General features: G+C 41.8%; 1 protein-coding gene and 1 non-coding gene across 2 annotated transcripts in view; both read left to right on the forward strand.

Moving 5' to 3' along the window:
* EGLN1 (egl-9 family hypoxia inducible factor 1) overlaps positions 1-20,265 on the forward strand; it is a gene marked incomplete at its 5' end in the record, with an annotated part of 54,346 nt that overhangs the window by 19,567 nt on the left and 14,514 nt on the right. The gene's annotated exons all lie outside the window — the stretch shown is intronic.
* Positions 12,785-12,870, forward strand: LOC117802858. Its single transcript, XR_004626373.1, has one exon. It is a non-coding gene; the product is annotated as a small nucleolar RNA SNORD35 (small nucleolar RNA).

Below are 20,265 nucleotides of genomic sequence, written 5' to 3' on the forward strand. Positions count from 1 at the left end.
TAGGAGAAAATCTTTGTGATTGGGCAGAGATTTTTCAGGACAAAAAGATGAACCATAAAAGAAAAAGACCGACAAATTGGACTGTAAACATTAAAGTCATTTTTTGCTTATAGAAAAACACCACTTAGGGGCGCCTGGGTGGCACAGCGGTTAAGCTTCTGCCTTCGGCTCAGGGCGTGATCCCGACGTTATGGGATCGAGCCCCACATAAGGCTCCTCCGCTATGAGCCTGCTTCTTCCTCTCCCACTCCCCCTGCTTGTGTTCCCTCTCTCCCTGGCTGTCTCTATCTCTGTCGAATAAATAAATAAAATCTTTAAAAAAAATAAAAAATAAAAAAAAATTAAAAAAAAGAAAAACACCACTTAAAAAAGGATATTTTATCTCCTTTGGGGACAAAAGATTTACAAAACATATATCTGACAAAAGACTTGTATCTGGAATGTATACATTTTTTTTTATCTATAAACCTGTATTATAATCTACATATATAGAGATAAAAGAGGAAAGAAGTAACCACTGTTAATGTCTTGATATTCCTTTTTTCTCTCTGGGTTGCGGTGTTATGGCTAATTTTTTCTTCTTTATAATTTGCTCTTAAGTTTTTGTCACTTAGCTTCTGTTATCGTTCATTAGAAAATATTTTTAAAGGCAAAGTTCAGTGGTCAGGGTGATTCATTGGGTGTTGGAGTCATGGAGGTAGATAGGTCAGTGATGGCTCACTTAGGTGACAACAAAGCACTGATGGAAAAAAATCACACTGTTTTCCATTCTCCCATAAATGTGTCTGTCTCTTTCTTTTCCTCCTTGGTGGTAGGTAGGACCCAGATCCTTGCAGACTGTTGGACTGAAAGCCATAGTTCCTCACTGGCTGTTAGCTGGAGGACTTTCTCCTTTCCTTGACCTTTTATAGGGTAGGAAACATGACAGAATTTCACAGTATGGCAGCTGGCTTCCCTCAGAGTGGTGAGTGAGAGAGGGAGAGAAGTATAAATATTTCTTACAACTCAATAATAAGATGTGAAACAACCTAAGAGAAAAGGGGCAAAAAAATTGAACAGATATTTCACAAAAGAAGGTATATAAATGACCAAGTATGTGAAAAGATTCTCAGCATTATTGGTTGTTAGGGATATGAAAATTAAAAGCACAATGAGATACTACTGTACATACACTAAAATGGCTAGTTTTTAAATACTGACAATACCAAATTTTGGTAAGGATGTAGTGCAACTGGAATCCTCATATACTCATACATTCATTACTTGTGGGAATGTAAAATGGTACGGCCACTTTGGAAAACAGGTCAGCTATTTCTCAAAAAGTTAAATACAGATTCATCATGTGGCCCTGAGTATCTTAGCATTTACTCCTCTGTATCTACCAAGATAAATAAAAACCTGTCCACACAAAGACTTGAGTAGTAGTAGTCATTATAGTCAAAAATAGGAAACAACCCAAGGTTCCATCATCTGGTAACTAGATAAATAAGATGTGGTACATGAGGCAGTGGGGTCCTGTTCAGCCATAGAATGAAATGAACTGTACTTTTTGGGGCAATAACACGGATGAATCTCAGAAACATTGTGCTAAGTAAAAGATCGTACCATAAATTATTTAACTAGCTCTTTGTGGTAGAAGTTTGTGTTCTTTCTGGCTTTTTGCTTTTTTGTAATTCTGCATTAGATGCCCTTGAAGATATCTAGTTGTTGGTTTTTTTTTTTAAGATTTTATTTATTTATTTGACAGAGATAGAGACAGCCAGCGAGAGAGGGAACACAAGCAGGAGGAGTGGGAGAGGAAGAAGCAGGCTCATAGCAGAGGAGCCTGATGTGGGGCTCGATCCCATAACGTCGGGATCACGTCCTGAGCCGAAGGCAGACGCTCAACCGCTGTGCCACCCAGGCGCCCCGAAGATATCTAGTTTTTATAGGAGAAATTTCCAGAGGTAGAAGTGCTGGGTTAGAGAAGATTTTTATATACTTATATGGCCAACATTACCGAATGCTTATGTACCAACCACAATTATTAGTACTTTTTCTACCAAGATTATCTTGTTTAATTCTCCCAACAACCATATTAAGGTGTAGGTACTTGTTTTCCTCATTTTTCGGTTGAGGAAACTGAGATATAGAAAGTTGTTTGTTTGTTTGTTTTTAAACTTGTTTCAAATCACACTAGGAAGTCACAGAGCGAGGGCCCAAATCAGGATAGTGGGATTGCAGAGCTTGCGCTGGGAAGACATGTGAAGGAGGTTCTATTTATGCATGTTTTGAGGGTGCTGTATTTATTTTCAGGTCTCCTACTTGATCTTGCTCCCTGCATGACAGAAATTTCTTAATTTTAAAAAGTTGGGGAGAAGCCAAGAATTTATCAAGTGAGTCTTTCTCCTTCCTAACTGAAATAATTTCAGAAATGCACCATTGGAATGTTGTTTAATTTCAACATAGACAAACTCATACTTAAGAAAAATACCAACCATTCACTTAAAGGAACATTCTTTTGATAGTGTACAAATACAGTGTACAGTTCTTTGAGCTGGTTTTTCCATGTAAATCATAAAGAGAATCGATCAAGTAGTAAGTTCGTATTAACCTCGGACACTTACCATGATCCTGTCTTCAAATAGGCAGTGTGTGCCAAGGGTCCTCCAGGCATGTCAGCTTCACATCAGAATCACACTAGTGTCCGGGGCCCTCTGTAGAGCTTCTCAATCAGACATTTTGGTCCAGGGTGAAGGCCAGACAACTTCTTAGAACTTCATGGAGCTTCTAATTCACACTTAGGTCTGAGAAAGCTGATATAGAGCATATTCTTAGTTGATAAGGGATCTTAAATAGGTGATGTCTGATACACCAGATGCCCAAAGGAGATTTGTTGAATAACTATTCTAAACACCTCTTAATAGCGAAAAGCTTGGCAAAGAAAAAAGTTCTGTTATTAACAAAAACAACTGGTTTATGTTTTCTTGATTGTATTAATCTCATAAATTGATATTCTCTCACCTTTTCCTCCATGGCTTTTACAAGTAGGTGATACCATCTGCTTTTACTTGTTCATCACGTATTTATTCCTTTTTTTTTTTTTAAAGATTTTTTTATTTTATTTATTTGACAGAGATAGAGACAGCCAGCGAGAGAGGGAACACAAGCAGGGGGAGTGGGAGAGGAAGAAGCAGGCTCATAGCGGAGGAGCCTGACATGGGGCTCGATCCCATAACGCCGGGATCACGCCCTGAGCCGAAGGCAGATGCTTAACCGCTGTGCCACCCAGGCGCCCCGACGTATTTATTCCTTAACCTCTCTGATAATGTGACGTGTGCCTTCCAAGCCTTCAGGTAGACCCGGGTTTCAGTTACACACCTGCCACATATTAGCCGTGAGACCTCAGAACTTAACCTGAATCCTTTCTGAGCTCAGGTTTCTGGTCTGTAAAAGTGGGATGATTCCTGTACCGTAAGACTGTTGGGAGGAGGAGAGCAAACCCAGAGCCTAATAGAGGGTCTGCTGCTCCCGCTGCCATCTCCAGCTTGTCTTATCCCCTCGCTCTCACCCAGTTTATTTCAGGTATCATCACAGAACTGTAGCCCCTTAATGCTGTTTCTCTGTTGGATTTCCTTCTTGCACCATGAAGGTGTGCTTTCTGTAGGTCTTCACTAAGACCTACCATCTTAGGGTTTTCATACCTGATCTCAACTAATCCTCTGTCATCTTCCCTCTGAAACTGTATCCCGTGTTCCGTTTTAAAATTCATGTTCTTGACGTCTTCCCTGTCACGGTACTACTAAGCCTTGAGTTGATTTGTGCTCCTGTTCAGTCTGGCTCTGGTTCCTCTCAGTGCAGGTTCCATTCTCACCTACACCGTGGTGCAACCTGTATTTCACCTGCACTTCTCACTACTGTATTTAGACCTTCATTACCTTGTTTGTGAGTTTTTTCCCAGTGGCCACGAATGTCATCTCCCTACCTCCATTATTCCTCGTCCTTCCTAATCTGTTTTTTTTGCATTCATTTTTCCCTTATCAGAGTCCTGTTTCTGAAGTGAGAGATCAGCAGCTTTTCTCCCAAAGGGCTAAATAAATAGGTATTTCAGGCTTTGTGGTCCGTATAGTTTTTGTTGCAACTACTCAGCTCTGCTGTTGTATTGGGAAAGCAGCCTTAGACAATATCTAAGTGAATGAGTGCGGCTGTATTTCAGTAAAACTTTATTTTAGAAAACAGGTGGTGGGCTAGATTTGGCCCACCGGCCAGAGTTTGCTGACTCTTGTTCTAAATGACAGCTCAGATTGTTATCTGTGCTTGCTTACATGACTTCAGGCATTCAATAGCTTGAAAATGGAGCCCGAATTCCTTAGCACAGAGTATGTAAGATCTCCTATTACGTGGCCTTGATTTCCCTTTATTTTTCTGTGCTCCTCATCATACATTCTTTATTTTTATTTTTTTAAAGATTTTGTTTATTTATTAGAGGAGAGAGAGCGTGCACGCACATGAGTGGGGGCGGACAAAGGGACAAGAGACTCAATCCCAGGACCCTGAGATCATGACCTGAGCCAAAGGCAGAGGCTTAACCAACTGAGCCACCCAGGCGCCCCACATTCTTTATTTTAGCAAATGGAACTACCTCCTGTTCCTAGGACGTGCCATGTTTTAGTAGGGCATCTCATGGTTCTTTTGTTGGTCAAGGTGCTAGAGTAAGCACTCTGTGTATCTTAATGTATTTCCTTCCCTCCCTAATGACCACTCTGTGCAGTATTTCTTCAAATGATTCTCTTTTTTAATATTGATTGCAAGGTAAGACAGTCTTCCTAGTGCCCCACTTTCTTTTTTTTTTTTAATGTTTTTTGTGTGTTTTTTTAAATAATATTTTTTTATTATGTTAGTCACCATACAGTACATCCTTAGTTTTTGACGTAGTGTTCCATGATGCGTGTAACACCCAGTGCTCCATGCGATATGTGCCCTCTTTAATACCCATCCCCGGTCTATCCCAATCCCCCACCCCCCTCCCCTCTGAAGCCCTCAGTTTGTTTCCCAGAGTCCAGAGTGTCTCATGGTTCACTCCCCCTTCTGTTTACCCCCTCTTCATTCTTCCCTTCCTTCTCCTCCCGATCTTCCTGCTATTTCTTATGTTCCATAAATGAGTGAAACCATATGCTAATTGTCTTTCTCTGCTTGACTTATTTCACTTAGCATAATCTCCTCCAGCCCCATCCATGTTGCAGCAAATGTTGAGAAATCGTTCTTTCTGATGGCTGAGTAATATTCCATCGTATATATGGACCACATCTTCTTAATCCAGTCATCTGTTGAAGGGCATCTCGGCTCCTTCCACGATTTAGCTATTGTGGACAATGCTGCTATGAACATTGGGGTGCATATGGCCCTTCCTCTTCACTACGTCTGTATCTTTGGGGTAAATACCCAGTAGTGCAATTGCTGGATCATAGGGTAACTCTATTTTTAACTTTTTAAGGGATCTCCACACTGTTTTCCAAAGTGTAGTGCCCCACTTTCTTACCCTTCACTAAAATAATTTGGTTTTAAGTGAAATGTGATGAAATTGCACAGACTCCAGAAAGACTAGTTCTCATAGCAGCTGCTCTGAGTAATAGCTCCTAACTCTTAGATTCCACCAGACGCGCATGTTAGTGTATGGTGCTATATGGAAGTTCTTTGAGAAGGAGGCTTTAGGTCTGATGGGCCTATCAATTTCTTTAGAATGTGTTTTGACCTCCACAGAGTAGAATACTATTTTCCCTGCCTCATCTCAGCCTTTCAGAGTTCACTGGGTAATGAAGGAACATCTCTGGCCCTGTATGTCTTCCTTAGGGCTTGGAGGCATTCTGTATCAGCTTGGCGGGCACATCTCTTATGGGGCCTTGGAAGTCTTCCTGGCGCTATTCTAATTCCTTAAGTTAAATATTTTTTTAGTACTTTCTCCAGACCTGTGCTGGGGCATAAAAACAAGTAAAACACAGACCTAGCCTTAACAGTCCTCATGGTCAAATGCAGGGATCTATAGACTTTCCCAAAGGGCCAGATAGTAAGTATTTTTAGGCTTTGTGAGCTATGTGGTCTCTGTTGCACCTCTCAGCTCTGCTGTTGTACTTTGAAAAGAGCTATAGATGATACATAAGTGACTGAACTTGGCTGTGTTCCAGTAAAATTTTATTTACAAAAACAGGTAAGGGGCCACATTTGGCTTGACGACTGTAGTTTGCCAACCCCTGGCCTAGTGGCATTGTGCCAAAGGATATTTAAAACCACAGGTAACCAGTGTATCTTCCTTGAGTGGCAGTTTTACTCCATTATCATGTGGGAAAAGTTAAGTAGTTTTAATTGGTAAGTAATTTAATAGTAGCTACCCGTGAACTAGAATGTGAAATTGAAAGGACTATTTAAGATGAAACTGAGCCTTGCAAGAAATATCTTGTTTGTGGTGAGTTTCTTAGATCTGTATCTACAGACTTTTCTGCAGCTTGTTGGAAAAGTGCTGCTAGGTGTTGGAGCCATTGAAGGATTGAGAGGGAGGCGGTGACACCAGATTTTAATTTTAGAAAGCTAACTTGGGGGTGCACAGAGAAAGGTTTGGAGCAGGACCTGGCCACCCTGGAGGCAGGGAGACGAGTTAGGAGGCTGTTATAGGAATCCAAGCAAAAGATAAGGACCTCTTTTAAGATAGAGTTAACAAAGATGGAGAAATTCAGACAGATAGAGACCAAGCAAGTATGTTTGGTTTGATTGATTGTGTCGGGGAAGGGACATGGAGAAGGGAAAGGAAAGGGTATATGAAGAAGAGCCACCTGAAGGCCAGGGAAGACAAACAAGTAAGGTGTTTTGGCATAGTTGAACTCACTTTGCCTGTGTACTGTACATACAAGTAGAGATTGGTTTTAGAGGTCTAAGACTCCAGAGAGCCATCTGGACTGTGGTGGTTGGCATATAGATAGTAGCTAAAACCACAGGATCCAGTGCAGTCCCCTGAGGGAAGAGTTTTTCATAGCAAGAGTAATGCTAGTCACAGAAGCCTTAGGGGAAACAAAACTCTTCATTGGTAGAGAAGGGGGGGCAAGTAGTAATTGGAAGAGAATCAGAAGACTGTTTTAGAAACCAAGGAAGAATAGAGGTACAGGAAGATCAGTAGTATCAAACACAGCAGAGAGGCTTCATTAGGATTGGAACTGGAAGACATTGTTTTTATTAAAAAGAGGGGAGGATGTAATTCAGGACTTTGCCCAAACTCACTTGGAGTTGTGAGACTTCCAAAAGCAGTGAGTTGAGTAGGAACCGTAGAAGTGAGAAGATGGCAGGCAGAAGGATTGTAGACCAGCCTTCTCAAACTTGAGTGCTGCCTTAGTCACTCAGAGATCTTGTGAAAGTAGTGTGAGTCAGTGAGTCTGGGGTAAGTCTCCAGGTTCTACATTTCCAGCCACCTCCCCAGCAGTGGGAATGCTGCTATTCCGAGGATTGCCTAAACCCACAGTTTCCTAATTGTGCATTAAGGCCCCCCAGGGCACTGCAGCAAACTCACAAGGGTGCTGCAGAATATTTTTAAGTTTCGAGGGAAATACAGCAACATCTCTTGGATGGTGCAGTATTTAAATCACTGTATTCCTTTCCTTGATGTCATACCTTTGAAAGCTGGGTTTTCAGTGCTGGTTCTGATAAAAAAAAAAAAATAACAGTGAAACTAGAAATGAGGCTGTTGTGTCCAACCTGATTCCAAGGTTGGAAAAGTTATGCAGGGCTCCCAAGGTGCAGAATTGTTAGGACTGTCATACCTGCCAAGTGGTTTGGCCCATACTACTTAATCAAGAGAACTAATAGATATTTCTTTTGGCCTAGAGGTGCCGTGAAAAAATTGCTGAGACATTAATTACTCTGTGAACCAAGATAGTTTGAGAACCACTGACATAAACTGTTCTTCATAGAAACTGTGGAGCCAAGCAGTTGAAAACATTGGATGGCAGCTAATAGAGGAGCAAGGGAGGGTTTGTTTTAAAGTAGAAGAGACAGGTATGCTCAATGCTGGGGCGAGGAACAGCTGGCAGAGAAGCAGACGTGAAGATACAGGAATAAAGGTGTTGACTTGGAGCAAAAGGTCTCTGAGGAGATGAAACAGGATGGAATCTAGATCCTGCTTTTCTGTATGATGCTTCAAACCAGCAGCATTGTTTTTTGGGGTGAATTGCAGAATCTTAGTCCCTAGTTCAGACCTCCTGAATCAGAATATGGATTTTTAATAAGATCCCAGGTGACATGTATGCATGTTAACATTTCAGAAGCACTGTAGGAGACAGGATTAGCCCGACATAGGAGAAAGGACGCCTCTTTTATTTATTCCATCACCACACTGTGTATCTTACATGCACCAGCCATTCTGATTAAGGGAAGTGAGATGATGGGGCTTTTACATTTAGATGCATTGAGAGACTTGGGAGTAAGAAGCTGAGGATGTTTCTATCTGGTTGCCTTAATGACCTCGGATAAATAGGGAACATTTCCACCTAGTGAATTAAAAAGTTGGGGCTGAGGGGCTCCTGGGTGGCACAGCGGTTAAGCGTCTACCTTCGGCTCAGGGCGTGATCCCGGCGTTATGGGATCGAGCCCCACATCAGGCTCCTCCGCTGGGAGCCTGCTTCTTCCTCTCCCACTCCCCCTGCTTGTGTTCCCTCTCTCGCTGCCTGTCTCTATCTCTGTCAAATAAATAAATAAAATCTTTAAAAAAAAAAAAAAAGTTGGGGCTGAAATTATGGCTGAGACAGCCTGCAGCGGTGCTCTGTGGCTGCGGTGTAGGTGGCTGCGGTGTAGGAGCTACAAAGATTGGATTCATTTAAATTTGCTAGTTTGCAGGGTGAGGTGAAGGAAAACATACAGAGGGCTAGCAAGATATCTGTCCTGGATCTGGAAAGAGATGAAGCCACAAGGAGAAAGATGAGGAGAAGGAGGGGTAAGAGGATGGGAAGTCTCCTTGAAAAGCTAATGAGAAAATCACACATCCTGGAATTGGGGGCGTCTTGCCCTTGTTCTTATCCACCGGGAAGAGGAACATTCTTTCCTGTCAAGCTACAGAGATTTAGCGGGACTCAGTGATAGATTGGCTAACAGGGAAGAAGGATCAGTCTAGAATGACTCCTAGGATCCTGGAAGTAGAGACCACTTGGAACACATTCTTATTAATTGGTGCAGAATTGATCTCTAATGAGTGTTTTTTTGGAGGGGCAGGGGGCGATGGGGCAGTGTGGAGATAGGTTAGGATGAGATTTGGCAATGTTGAATTTGAGGATAGGGGACTATGTACGTGGAAGTGGCTAAACCACTGGAAATATAGACATGGGACTCAGGTCAGATATGAAGATCGATTTGAGATCATTGATATAGTAATGACTTCTATTAATTGAGTGTTACTCCCTGTCAGGTGGAAGGCTGAGCACTTTATAGGCATTGTCACATTTATCCTCTCATCAACCTGTTTTATTTTTTTAAGTTTGTTTGTTTGTTTAAAGATCTGTTTATTTCAGAGAGTAGGGGGGAGGGACAGAGGAAGAGGGAGAGACTCCTTAGGTAGACTTCCCACTGAGCACAGAGCCTGATGTAGGGCTTGATCCCAGGATCCTGAGATCATGACCTAAGTTGAAACCAAGAGCCAGATGTTCAACTGACTGAGCTACCCAGGCACCCCTATTTATTTATTTTATTTTTAAGTAATATGTACATCCATCATGGGGCTTGAACCCTCGACCTGGAGATCAAGAGTAGCATGCTCTTCTGACTGAGCCAGCCAGGCACCCCTCTTATGAACCTTTTGAGGCAGGTATGAAACCACTTCACAGATGAGGAGGTAGGCTTAAACAAATTGCCCATGGTTCACGTGTTTAGTGAGGGGTAGAACCAGGATTAGAAACCAGATATTGCTGTTTTCAAATCCATGCCCTTCAGGGCAGAGCTCTACTACATCATTGGTCACCAGCTTCTGGGAGGTGACTGGTACCACATTTGTTAGATCTCAGATGCAAATGTCAAAAACAAAACGAAAAATCCCTTAAGTGGGCTTAAGCAAACCAAAAAAGACTAAGTTGTACTGAGTTGAAGACAGCTAACATTCATTTATTTGATCAAGGAAACATTTATTGAGCATCTTATTATGTGAGGCATTTTACTAGCACTCATGTCGTTAGCTGCCGAGATGTGTAAATGCGGGAACGTGTATGAAAAGCCATACAGCACGGAGGCTCTAAACTGGGCTGCAGAGTAGGCCAGCAGACCTGGGTTCTCAGTCCTGCTGACCCCTTAGCTCTGCAGCCTCATGTAAACCAGCCATCCCAAGCCTGTTCTCTTGTCTGTAAGGCAAGGCTAGTAGAAGTAGGCATTTTATATAGTTGTGGTGAGGATTAAATAAGATAATAAAGATTATGCTTAGCATAATGCCTGGTGTGTAGTAGGCTCTCTTAGAGACTATGATGAAGGTGTTTATGAAAGAAAAAAGCCTTTAAGATTTACAGAACACTTTCCTTTGTTGTCTTATTGAACTCATAGCCCTGTGAGTAGATAGTGATAATCCTAATTTTTCGAATGAGGACACAGCTCTGGAGGCTTGGGACTTACCGGTGCCCCAGAGCTATCAGTCAAGGCTACCATTAACAGTGCCTGGGCAGCAGGCAGTGTTTTTAAGCACTTTTTTGTGTACTAGTTCATTAGCCATGCAAGTATACCGTTGTTATTTTAACTTTACAGATGAGGGAAGTCAGGCACAGAAAAGTTAAATAATTTGTCCAGAGTGACCCAGCCAGGAAGAGGCAAAGGTGGAGTTTGAGTGCAGGCAGTCTGGCTTCAGATCCCAGTCTTCTTAATCTCATTGTGCTTCCTTTATTTCGTGCAGCCTTTGGGGAAGGTAAAAGCCATTTTGCAAACTGGAAAGCACTACGTAAAATGTGGTGCTATTTTTATCTGACTCGGTCCCTGTATTCCGGAGATTACAGTCCACCGGGAATGTGTCTTCTCAGACTAAACCTGTTCACATCCTGCCACTGTTCCTTGCTGGACATTGCACTCACCACTTTGGCCATTTTTAAAAAAATACTTTCTCTACAGTATCCCCAGAAATGAATAGGGCCTGAGAAATACAGAATCTGGTTGAACTATTTAACGTAGCTTAATGTGGCCATAGCTTTTTAGCAATACAATGGCTAGTTTAAATTTATGGCTAACCAGAACTCCTAGGTTTTTTGTTTTGTTTTGTTTTTTTAAGATATGTTATCTGCCAAACCATCTTATCCCCTTATATAGTTTACTCCACGTAATGGGCATAATACCTGCCTCGGGGATTTTGAGAATGAAGTGGAAGAACGAATGTAGAGTTCTTCGTGCAGTGACTGGTGTGTACTAATACCTCAGTCCTTGGTGATGGTTTTCCCGTAAAGTGCACTTATCTAAACCTCTCCTATTCAGAAAAGTTACACTGATAAATCCCTTCGGCTCTTCATTCAAAATCACTGATAAAAATGTAGATTAATTGGCTAAGGGCTAAAGACAGTAGACTGTCCTCCCAAGCTGACGCAGACCTAGATGTGGATTCAAAGAGAAACGAACGATTAGTTTGCTCAACTCGCATCTCACTATCTTATCAATCAAATATGGGAGGATTTTTCTTCAAGACCCTTTTAAATGTATCTGGTTGGTTCTTCATAATTAATTTGCTTAAAATGGTCTCAAATTATATGCCATAGAGCCTCACCTTTAATACTTAAGACTTCTTGCAACATTCTGTTCAAATTCCTATCCTTGTAGCAGTGGTCCTCAGTTTTTGATCTTATGGCCAATGGGTCACTTTGGTTAGAGTCACTGGGCCCCACCTAGAACCAAAACACAACTTCCTCTTTCATCAGCAGCACATTTAGACATCATATTGAATGACCGTCTGCAGAATTTCACCTATAGTAGACTGATGCATAATGTTGATCAGATGAGCAGGCTAGATGAGTTTAGAGGATTCAGTAAACATTGTGACATCAGGACTAAGCCTTGGTGGTGGGGAAACTGTGGATGGAAGAAGCGGGTGGCTCGGAAGAGCCAGGAGGAAGCAGCAGAGCCGCACAGATACTTGTTCTGGTGGCTGTGGGAACGGGCTTGAGAGGTTGGTGGTTCCTGGCAATGTGCCTGAAAGTCGCTAGGTACGAAGGCTTAGAAAACTTAACTTCTTAATGCTTGTTATGGAACTCTTGTATTCTAATTAGATTCTTTTCCTAAATCATTCCCCAGGTATACTTGAACATTCTTATCTACACCCTTACACCCAGGGCTTGAACTGACAACGCTGAGATCAAGAATCAGAGGTTCTACTGACTGAGCCAGCCACGCACCCCTACTTGAACATTCTTTTTTTTTTTTTAATTTTTTGTTTTTAGGGTTTTTAAAATTAATTTAAGTAGTCCCTATACCCCATGTAGGGCTCGAACTCATGACCCAAGATAAGAGTCCCATCCATGTTCCTCTGAGCCAGCCAGGCATTCCCCTACTTGAGCATTCTTAAAAATAAGCTGTGCCTAGGCCCAAAATAAAGCCATATGGTACTGAAGGAAAACCAGTCTGTGGGAAGAATTTAGTAACTGTGCCCCTTTGTGTACATACACACATGCACATACGTACATTGTGTATGTTTATTATTTTTGTCATCTTCTGCAATTGGAAGGTTGTTGAACTTCAGATTTATTTCTCATAACCTAGTAATACTTCTGTCAACTTTTAGCATAAGATGGTAAAACTCAGCTTGTATTTTATATTAAAGTGCAGATGATGTCTTTTCACGATGGTCTTTGGGTGCTCGCCCTGGGCACTGCTGAGAAAGCCCCTTGGCACATCTGATGCCAGAAGAAAAAATAATAAATCGTATTAGAGTGGTTGAAGTTATTCTCCGTTTTTTCTCTACCCTTAGTCATTAATTGATTTTCTCAAAAGAGATTTGAGCACCTGCATTTGGCACAGATTAATAAGATCTGCTTCATGTACTATAGGAGTCCAAAATCTGATGGGGTAAAACCCAGAAAATAAATACCACAAGGGTGTCTTAGGTATGGTGATTTATAAGTAATTGAGCAGCTTTTCTAAGAATGATGCAAAAAGCAAAGAACATTAAACTCGTTCAAAGTGGTAAAAGCAGAGTAGAGTTTAATGTTACTTGAGACAGGGCCATCATTATTTTCTGGGACCAGATCTGGCTCTTGCAGTAACTGTCCTTCTGTGCAGTGGTATGATGGCGTGGCAGAGGAAGCGCTTCGGCACTGCCGGTAAAATGGAGACCGTGACTTTCCCGAGGCACTCGTGGAGGTGTGGCCGGACTGAAGTGAGCTGTGCATATGCAAGTTCTGTAAACTAGAGTTCCGTAAGATAAATCTGTGCTCCTACAAAGGCTGTGACTGGAATGTCTGTCGCTCACACGACAAACACTTTTCAGAAGTGTTTGGTTATCTGCCTACAAAGGGAGTTATGCCATTATTATGAGTATCAGTATTAGTATTGTAACTGTTATTATTGAAAAATTCAGGTAATTATTGGAGTTATTGATTTCTTAAGGGTCTGATTTTTATGACCAGTCTTGTCAGCTAAGAAGGAGTCCTGATTCTATGCCCATTTAAGTCTTAAACTGGAATAAGCATTTTAGCAATTATTGCATATCTCTCCAAGCAGTAAGGCTAGGGCAGAGTTGACGCTCTCAAGTACTTCATTTGAGTGCATTTGTTCATTTTGGGAAATTTTTTTTAAATCAGCTTTTTGTTATTGTTGCATTGATTCTGCATCAAGAATATCAAATTAAGAACAAAACACAATCATTCCTTTGGAGAGTAACCTACAAAAGGAAATCGCTGTGGTTTACCAGCTCCAATTAGAAAAGCAGACTCCTGACTTCATAGCTGTGCTTAGAAATGTGCCTCGCAGTCACCTGCTCAAGTGAATGAAAACTTAGAGCTGATAATGTCACTTCCCTGCTCAAAACTCTTAGTGGCTCCCTGTTACCCTTGAGATAAAGTCCAAGTTAAATATCAAGGAACACTAACCTTCCAGGGAGTGGCATTGGATCTGCCCCACCTCATCTGTCACACCCCTTGCCTGGTGCTGTAGGCTCCTCCCTTGCTTGCAGGTTACACACAGGACATACACACACACACACACTGTGCTGTCTGTTGTCTTCGTTTATGACTTTTTCTTTTCCTGGAACATTCTCCCTGACCTCTTTTGCCTGGCTAATTCACATTTTTCTCTAAACACCCATGTTTCAAGAAGCTTTCACTGACCCCAACTTCCCCTGCAATGGAATAATACTCCGTGCCTGGCCTGGTCATTTTCATTGTTGGTTGTGTTGAAATATGATTAGTTTTCCTTTCTGTCCCACTGGAATATAAATTCTTAAAGAGCAGGGACTGTCTTCCTAAAACTGTGCCTTGCACGTACCCTAACTGAACATGTTCAGAACTGAACCCCTGATCTCCTACATCCCCCCATCCTCAGGCTCTACCACCTGTTGTCTTCATCTGTTTACAGTAATTACATTTTTCCAGCTTCTCAAGCCAGAATCTTAGAGTCATCCTCTCATATCCCATGCCAGTCTTTCTGGAAATCCTGCCTATTCATCCAAATTGCTTCTTACCGCTATGGCCCAAGCAGTCATTGTCCCTCACCTGATTTAGTGCAGTAGCCTTCTAACTAGCCTTCTGCCTTCCCCTCTCGCTCGCCTTCAATCCAATTTCTACATCAGGGGTCAGCAAACATTTTCTGCCAAGGGCCAAATGGTAAACATTTTAGGCTTTCTGGACCACACAGTCTCTGTCATGGCTTCTCAGATCTGCTGTTGTAATATGAGAACAGCCATGCAAAATGTCAACGAGTGTTCCAACAAAACATTACTTCCAAGGACAGTTGGCTGCAGTTTGCCGATCCTTGCTCTACATGGCAGCCAGACTACTCAAAACCCTCCAGTAACTTCCCCTCCTGCTTAATCTTTACAGTGGTCCCTAAAACCCTACGTGATTTGTGTCCCCAGCCCTTGCCTCTCTGATCTCATCTTCCAGTCTCCCCTGCTTTGCTCTCCTTTCCAGCCACACTGACCCTGCTTTTCCTCAGACAGGCACAAAGTGTGGATGGAACATTCACTTCCTCATCTCTTAACATTTTCTCAGATGTCAACTTCTCAGTGAGGTTAACCTGACAACCCTATTGATAATTATGCCCCAGCATTGTATTCCCCATTCCTGTTGTTTTCCCCCATAGCGTTGATGTTCTCACATTCTATATTTTATACTCGATGCTAATGTAATTAGTTTGTCCTTTTTCCTACTAGAATACATATTGCCTAAAGGCAGTCACTTTTTTGTTCTGTTCATTATTGTATCCCCAAGATCTAGAACAGTGGACTAGATATTTGCTGAATGAACCAATAGTGGGTATATTTAAGTTGTGATTGTTGTGCTCAAACTCATGACCCCGAGATTAAGAGTTGCACACTCTTGTGACTGAGCCAGTCAGTGCCCTGGTTTGTTGTTTTTAATGAGTTCTTGCTTCTCTCTCACCACCATCAAATCTGTCTGTTTCACATTCTTAACTTTCCTTCAGCTGTCCTGCCCCCGGCGGTCCCACTCCCCTCCATTCAGGCTCTTGTCTTTCATCTGCCAGTAATCTCTTATCCCAGGCGATCCCGTCTGTTCCCTACCAGTAGCCCGAGTGGTGTTTGTAAGATTGAAATTGGGTTATTTTGCTACTGTTTTATTTAAAGTTTGGCCCTTTGCTAATCAAAATCCTTTGGAGTGCTTGTTTAAAATTCCAAGATCCCAGGTTTCATCCTATACCTACTAAATCATGATTTCAAGTGGAGGGGTTGGGCGTTATATTTTAAGAAGTACACCAAGTGATTCTTACTGAACACATTTGGCTACACTGGCTTATAAAACAAAGCTCAGCAAGTCAGTAAGAGCCTTTCTGCCCCGCCCCATCTCCAGCTGCTCTGCACTGCACACTTCCTGTTCCAACTCTGTTTACCCATTTGCATTTCTGTCAAGGTGCCATATTTGTTCTGCTTTTTGCAAGTATTCTGCTCCCTTTATTGGGAATCTCCCCCTACTCTGGAAAACTTGGATAAAAATTTATCCTTCAAAATTCTGCTCATTTGTCACTTTGTCTGCATAGTCTTTTCTGACACCCGTTCCCGTGAGAGCATTCATCGTCTTTGCTGTCTGGGTACATTTGTAAGACTGTTGTGTTTATCACACGGTCCTGGATGCTTTTGCATGACTTTCCCTGTTGTGACCCAGCGTGAGCCAATTCAGTTGTTTGAGTGTTAGGTTCTTTTAAGAAATACTGCTCATGTTTGCAAGCTACAGATAAGTGAGCATGGTACCCCCAAAACCTAGCTTCCAAAGGCACATGACTGTGAAAGCAAAACTCAGACGGAGCTCTGCCGCACACACACAAATAGTCTCACAGACTGTTTTCCAAACTGGATAAAGTCCCTCCTCTCCATGCTTTTAGGAACTCTGGCAGTTTTATCAAAAACTTTTATCAAAGTTTTATTCCAGGCAGAAGTGCTAATCCGGTTGTAGGATTCAGTTTAACCTAGTTGGGATCAGACAACAAATTCCCTTATAGGGAACTAATCAGAACCAGCAGGAATCCCGAGGCCTAGGGTACATTCCAAAGACTATACACCACAGGGTTCATGAGATTCATATGTATGTGCTCATGTAGGAGCACTGGTCCCCTTTATGCTACCTGTAGCCAAGCCGCATATCCCAAACACCAATCTTTTCTACTACTGTAGTCATTTCTGAAATCTGTTACACGAATTACTACACCCTCTGCATTTGAGGAGAGAAGAGAAAACTGGAGTTACCCACTGGAGTAAGGGTTTTGGGTTTTTTTAAGATTTTTTTTTTTTTTTATTCATTTGAAAGGGAGCATGAGAGCATGAGCGGGGCAAGGGTCAGAGGGAGAGGGAGAAGCAGACTCCCAGCCAGACGAGGGGCTTAATCCTAGGACCCTGGGATCATGACCTGAGCCAAAGGCAGACGCTTAACCAACTGAGCCACCCATGCACCCTGGAGTGAGATTTTTTATTAGCTTCAACATTAACCAGTGATGTGTGTATCCAGTAGGGGTTTTGCAAACATTAACTCCCTACTCCAGGAGGAATATCAGGAACTGTAATCCATGCCCTTTAGTCCATTTAAAATAAATAAATTTGCATTACACTCTATGCTAAAATAATGTAAAGAATATTTTAAAATCACATCTCTCTTCTGGACTCTGGAATCGAAACAGGTGTTGAACTTCTCATCCCTGGATCCCCATGCCAAGTGCAGTGCCTGCTCAGTAGGCTAGGGAAGTGCTGAAGCAGATGTTTGTAATGTTAAGCAGCCGTAATGTAATGTTAAGCAGCCGAGTATTTTGTTTGTTCTGTTTTTATTTTTCTTTTAATGCTAAATCGCATACTCTACCAGGGCGTTATATTAATAACATAACAGGTTTACCGTAGCTGTCTGAGTATGTGTCTTACCAGTGACATTTGCTTGCATGGGCTCGAATGAAATCACGCCACTCCCTGGGTGGGGATCAAGCTGAGGCCTGCCTGGGATCCCCAGCCTCCTTACGGGAGAGAGGTTGCTCTGTCCTCCTCAAGTTTGCGGTTGGTGGGGGCGAGGGGGATGGTTGTGGGTGAGTGGCATAAATACAGAGCCCTGCTTAGGAGCCCTAGCCAAGGGTTGTGCCTAGCTGGTGAGATTGGAGCCGAGGTAAGCAAATTATAGGTCTCTGTTCTGACAGCAGGGCTAGACAGCTCAAATAGAAACTGCTTCACCAGATGGCTTCCTAATTTATAAAGTATAGCTGCAATTCCTAAAAGGGAAATGGAGAGTTATTAAGGCATCATTATACGTCTCTAGATCACACTGCCTGTTGGGAGCATTGCCCTTAAGCAAGTTCATTTTCAAATGTATATGGAAGTTCTTTTCTCTTGGGCTGGAATGAGGACCCAGTAAGGAAAATAGTGTGTGTGGTGTTAAACAGTCCATCATTCCTGAGCCACTTGGGGAGTAATTTGGAACAATGCTATTTATTATCTTTGCTTTTTTTTCCTGCATTTTTCACATTCCTATGAATATAGTCAGAAAGTCTCTTGGACTTTTTAAAACTTCAGTTTATGTTAATAATTAATAGGGTTATACTTTGCCTTCCTGCACAAATAATAACTACTTTGTATTAAAATATTCTGTAGGAGTATAGTAAAAATGTTAAATTTGCTGTCATGTCACAGTAGCTAAAGGGCTCTTAGAAATCGGTAGAAAAAGGATGAACAACCCAAGAGGACAGTGAGTAAAGGATGTGAGTAAGCAGTTAACAAGAATTAAATGGCCAATAAAAATACGAAAAATGTTTGCTTCCACAGATTGAGATGTAATTAAAATAGTAATATAAATTTTTACCTATCAAATTGAGCAGTTTTTAAAAGAATAAAACTCACTAGCCAGGATTGGCAAATGAGTAGGAGGATGTGTGTATGCCTACAGAGCTGGTGGGAGTATTAGCTAATAACCATTCAGGAGAACATAGCGGCAATAAAAAAATTTTAAAGACTTATAATTTCACTAGTAGGAATTTAATTTTAGGGAGGCATTGAGGATGTTCACGGTGACAGAGCTCCAGAACTGTTGTCGCTCACAATATTGTTTATAATGTCAAGAAGCTTCTTAAAACATTTTACAGAAACAACCTAAATGCCCTTATAAGTCCTTTAGTTTTGTGGTATGTATTCATCATTTACAATTAGTCAGCTTTTGCCTGGTTATTTAACTGTTTTTGCTGGGACCAGGAAAGCAAAGTTTAATGAGTTTTTATTCTAAATGAGTTTATTCCATAAGAATCTGTCCTCTGTTCTCTTCTTCTCTCCCTACACTCTGTTCCTTGGCAATCCCTGGCAGCCACATGGCTTCCGCTATCCCATATGAAGATGGCTACTAAGTCTGCATCTCCAGCCATGACCTCTTTTTGGAGGTCCAGACTCACATTTCCAACTGCCTTTTGAACATCTCCACCCGGATAACCCACCGGCATGGCAAACTCAGTGTGTCCAAAACATGAACTGGCCTCTGCCAAGCCCACTGTTACTCTCAACCAGACACACACTCTTGTGAACCATCTTTGGTTCAGCCGTGTCCCCCTTCTTGTCTGTGAAAGCACTTATCAGGTCCCCTCCCTTGTCTCATGGTCACGACCCCTCCCCATTCCACTCAGCCCCTGCCCAGAGGCCCCCCTCTACATCAGACTGCTTCCTTTCTTTGTCTGTAGCACTTGTGTTCTGACTGGTCTTTTTGGTGTCTTGTTTTTTCCTGCCCCCTTTCCCAAAGCCGTTTTACGTTTGATTTGTCCTGTGTCTGACGCACAGTTCTGATCGTGTTGCTCCCTTGCCCCAAAATACTGGCTTTCCTCTCTCTGTAAAGTAAGAAGGCACTCGGGTGTGTCCACAGGCCGACCCCTCTCACCTTTTCAGTTTTCTTCCCCCCTTCTCAAAAACTCTGTGCTTTAGCAGATCTGAGTATTCCTCATCACCAAATGTGTTATTATTTTCTTGCTTTTAAAACTTCCCTTACATAAATTTGTTCTGTTTCAAATACCCTCTTTCCAACTTACATATTTCTTTTCAGCTTAGTTCAGATACAGCTTCTGTCATGATACTTTCTCAGGGCCTCCTTTTCGTTCTTCTCTTTCTACTTGGAATTAGTTCTTTTCAGTCAGTGTTGATCTTCTGAACGGGCTTTGTTGCCCCGTGTGGACTAGAGGCCTGAACCAGGAGAAACTGTCCTTTTTCTTACTGCTAAATCCTGTTTTTCAGTGCAAGTTTCATTTTTGCCATGACATGGATTTGGAAAATGTACCTCCCAAAACACACAGTCTGAGTGTATTTATGGTGAGATATTTATTTACAACATTAAAGTGTAGCAACTAAGTCAAGAGATTTAAAATTTTTAATGCGTGTAGATTACCCTCCTCCATCACTCCTCCATGCTAATTAATTCAGTGAACAAAATTCATGACTTTTTATAGTTTTTAATTGTATTTTTTTTTTTTGGAAATGAGATTTACCTAAACAGGTAAAATTGAAATCTGCCGTTTTAAAAATTAGGTTATTCTTACAGTAAATACCAACCTGTCCTTAGCTCACTTCTTTTGGTGACCTGTTTTTCCCCATATTTGAGTCAGATGTATGTAACCTCAGAGGTAGCGATG

The sequence above is a fragment of the Ailuropoda melanoleuca genome, chromosome 6, assembly GCF_002007445.2.
Source record: "Ailuropoda melanoleuca isolate Jingjing chromosome 6, ASM200744v2, whole genome shotgun sequence".
Taxonomy (NCBI): domain Eukaryota; kingdom Metazoa; phylum Chordata; class Mammalia; order Carnivora; family Ursidae; genus Ailuropoda; species Ailuropoda melanoleuca.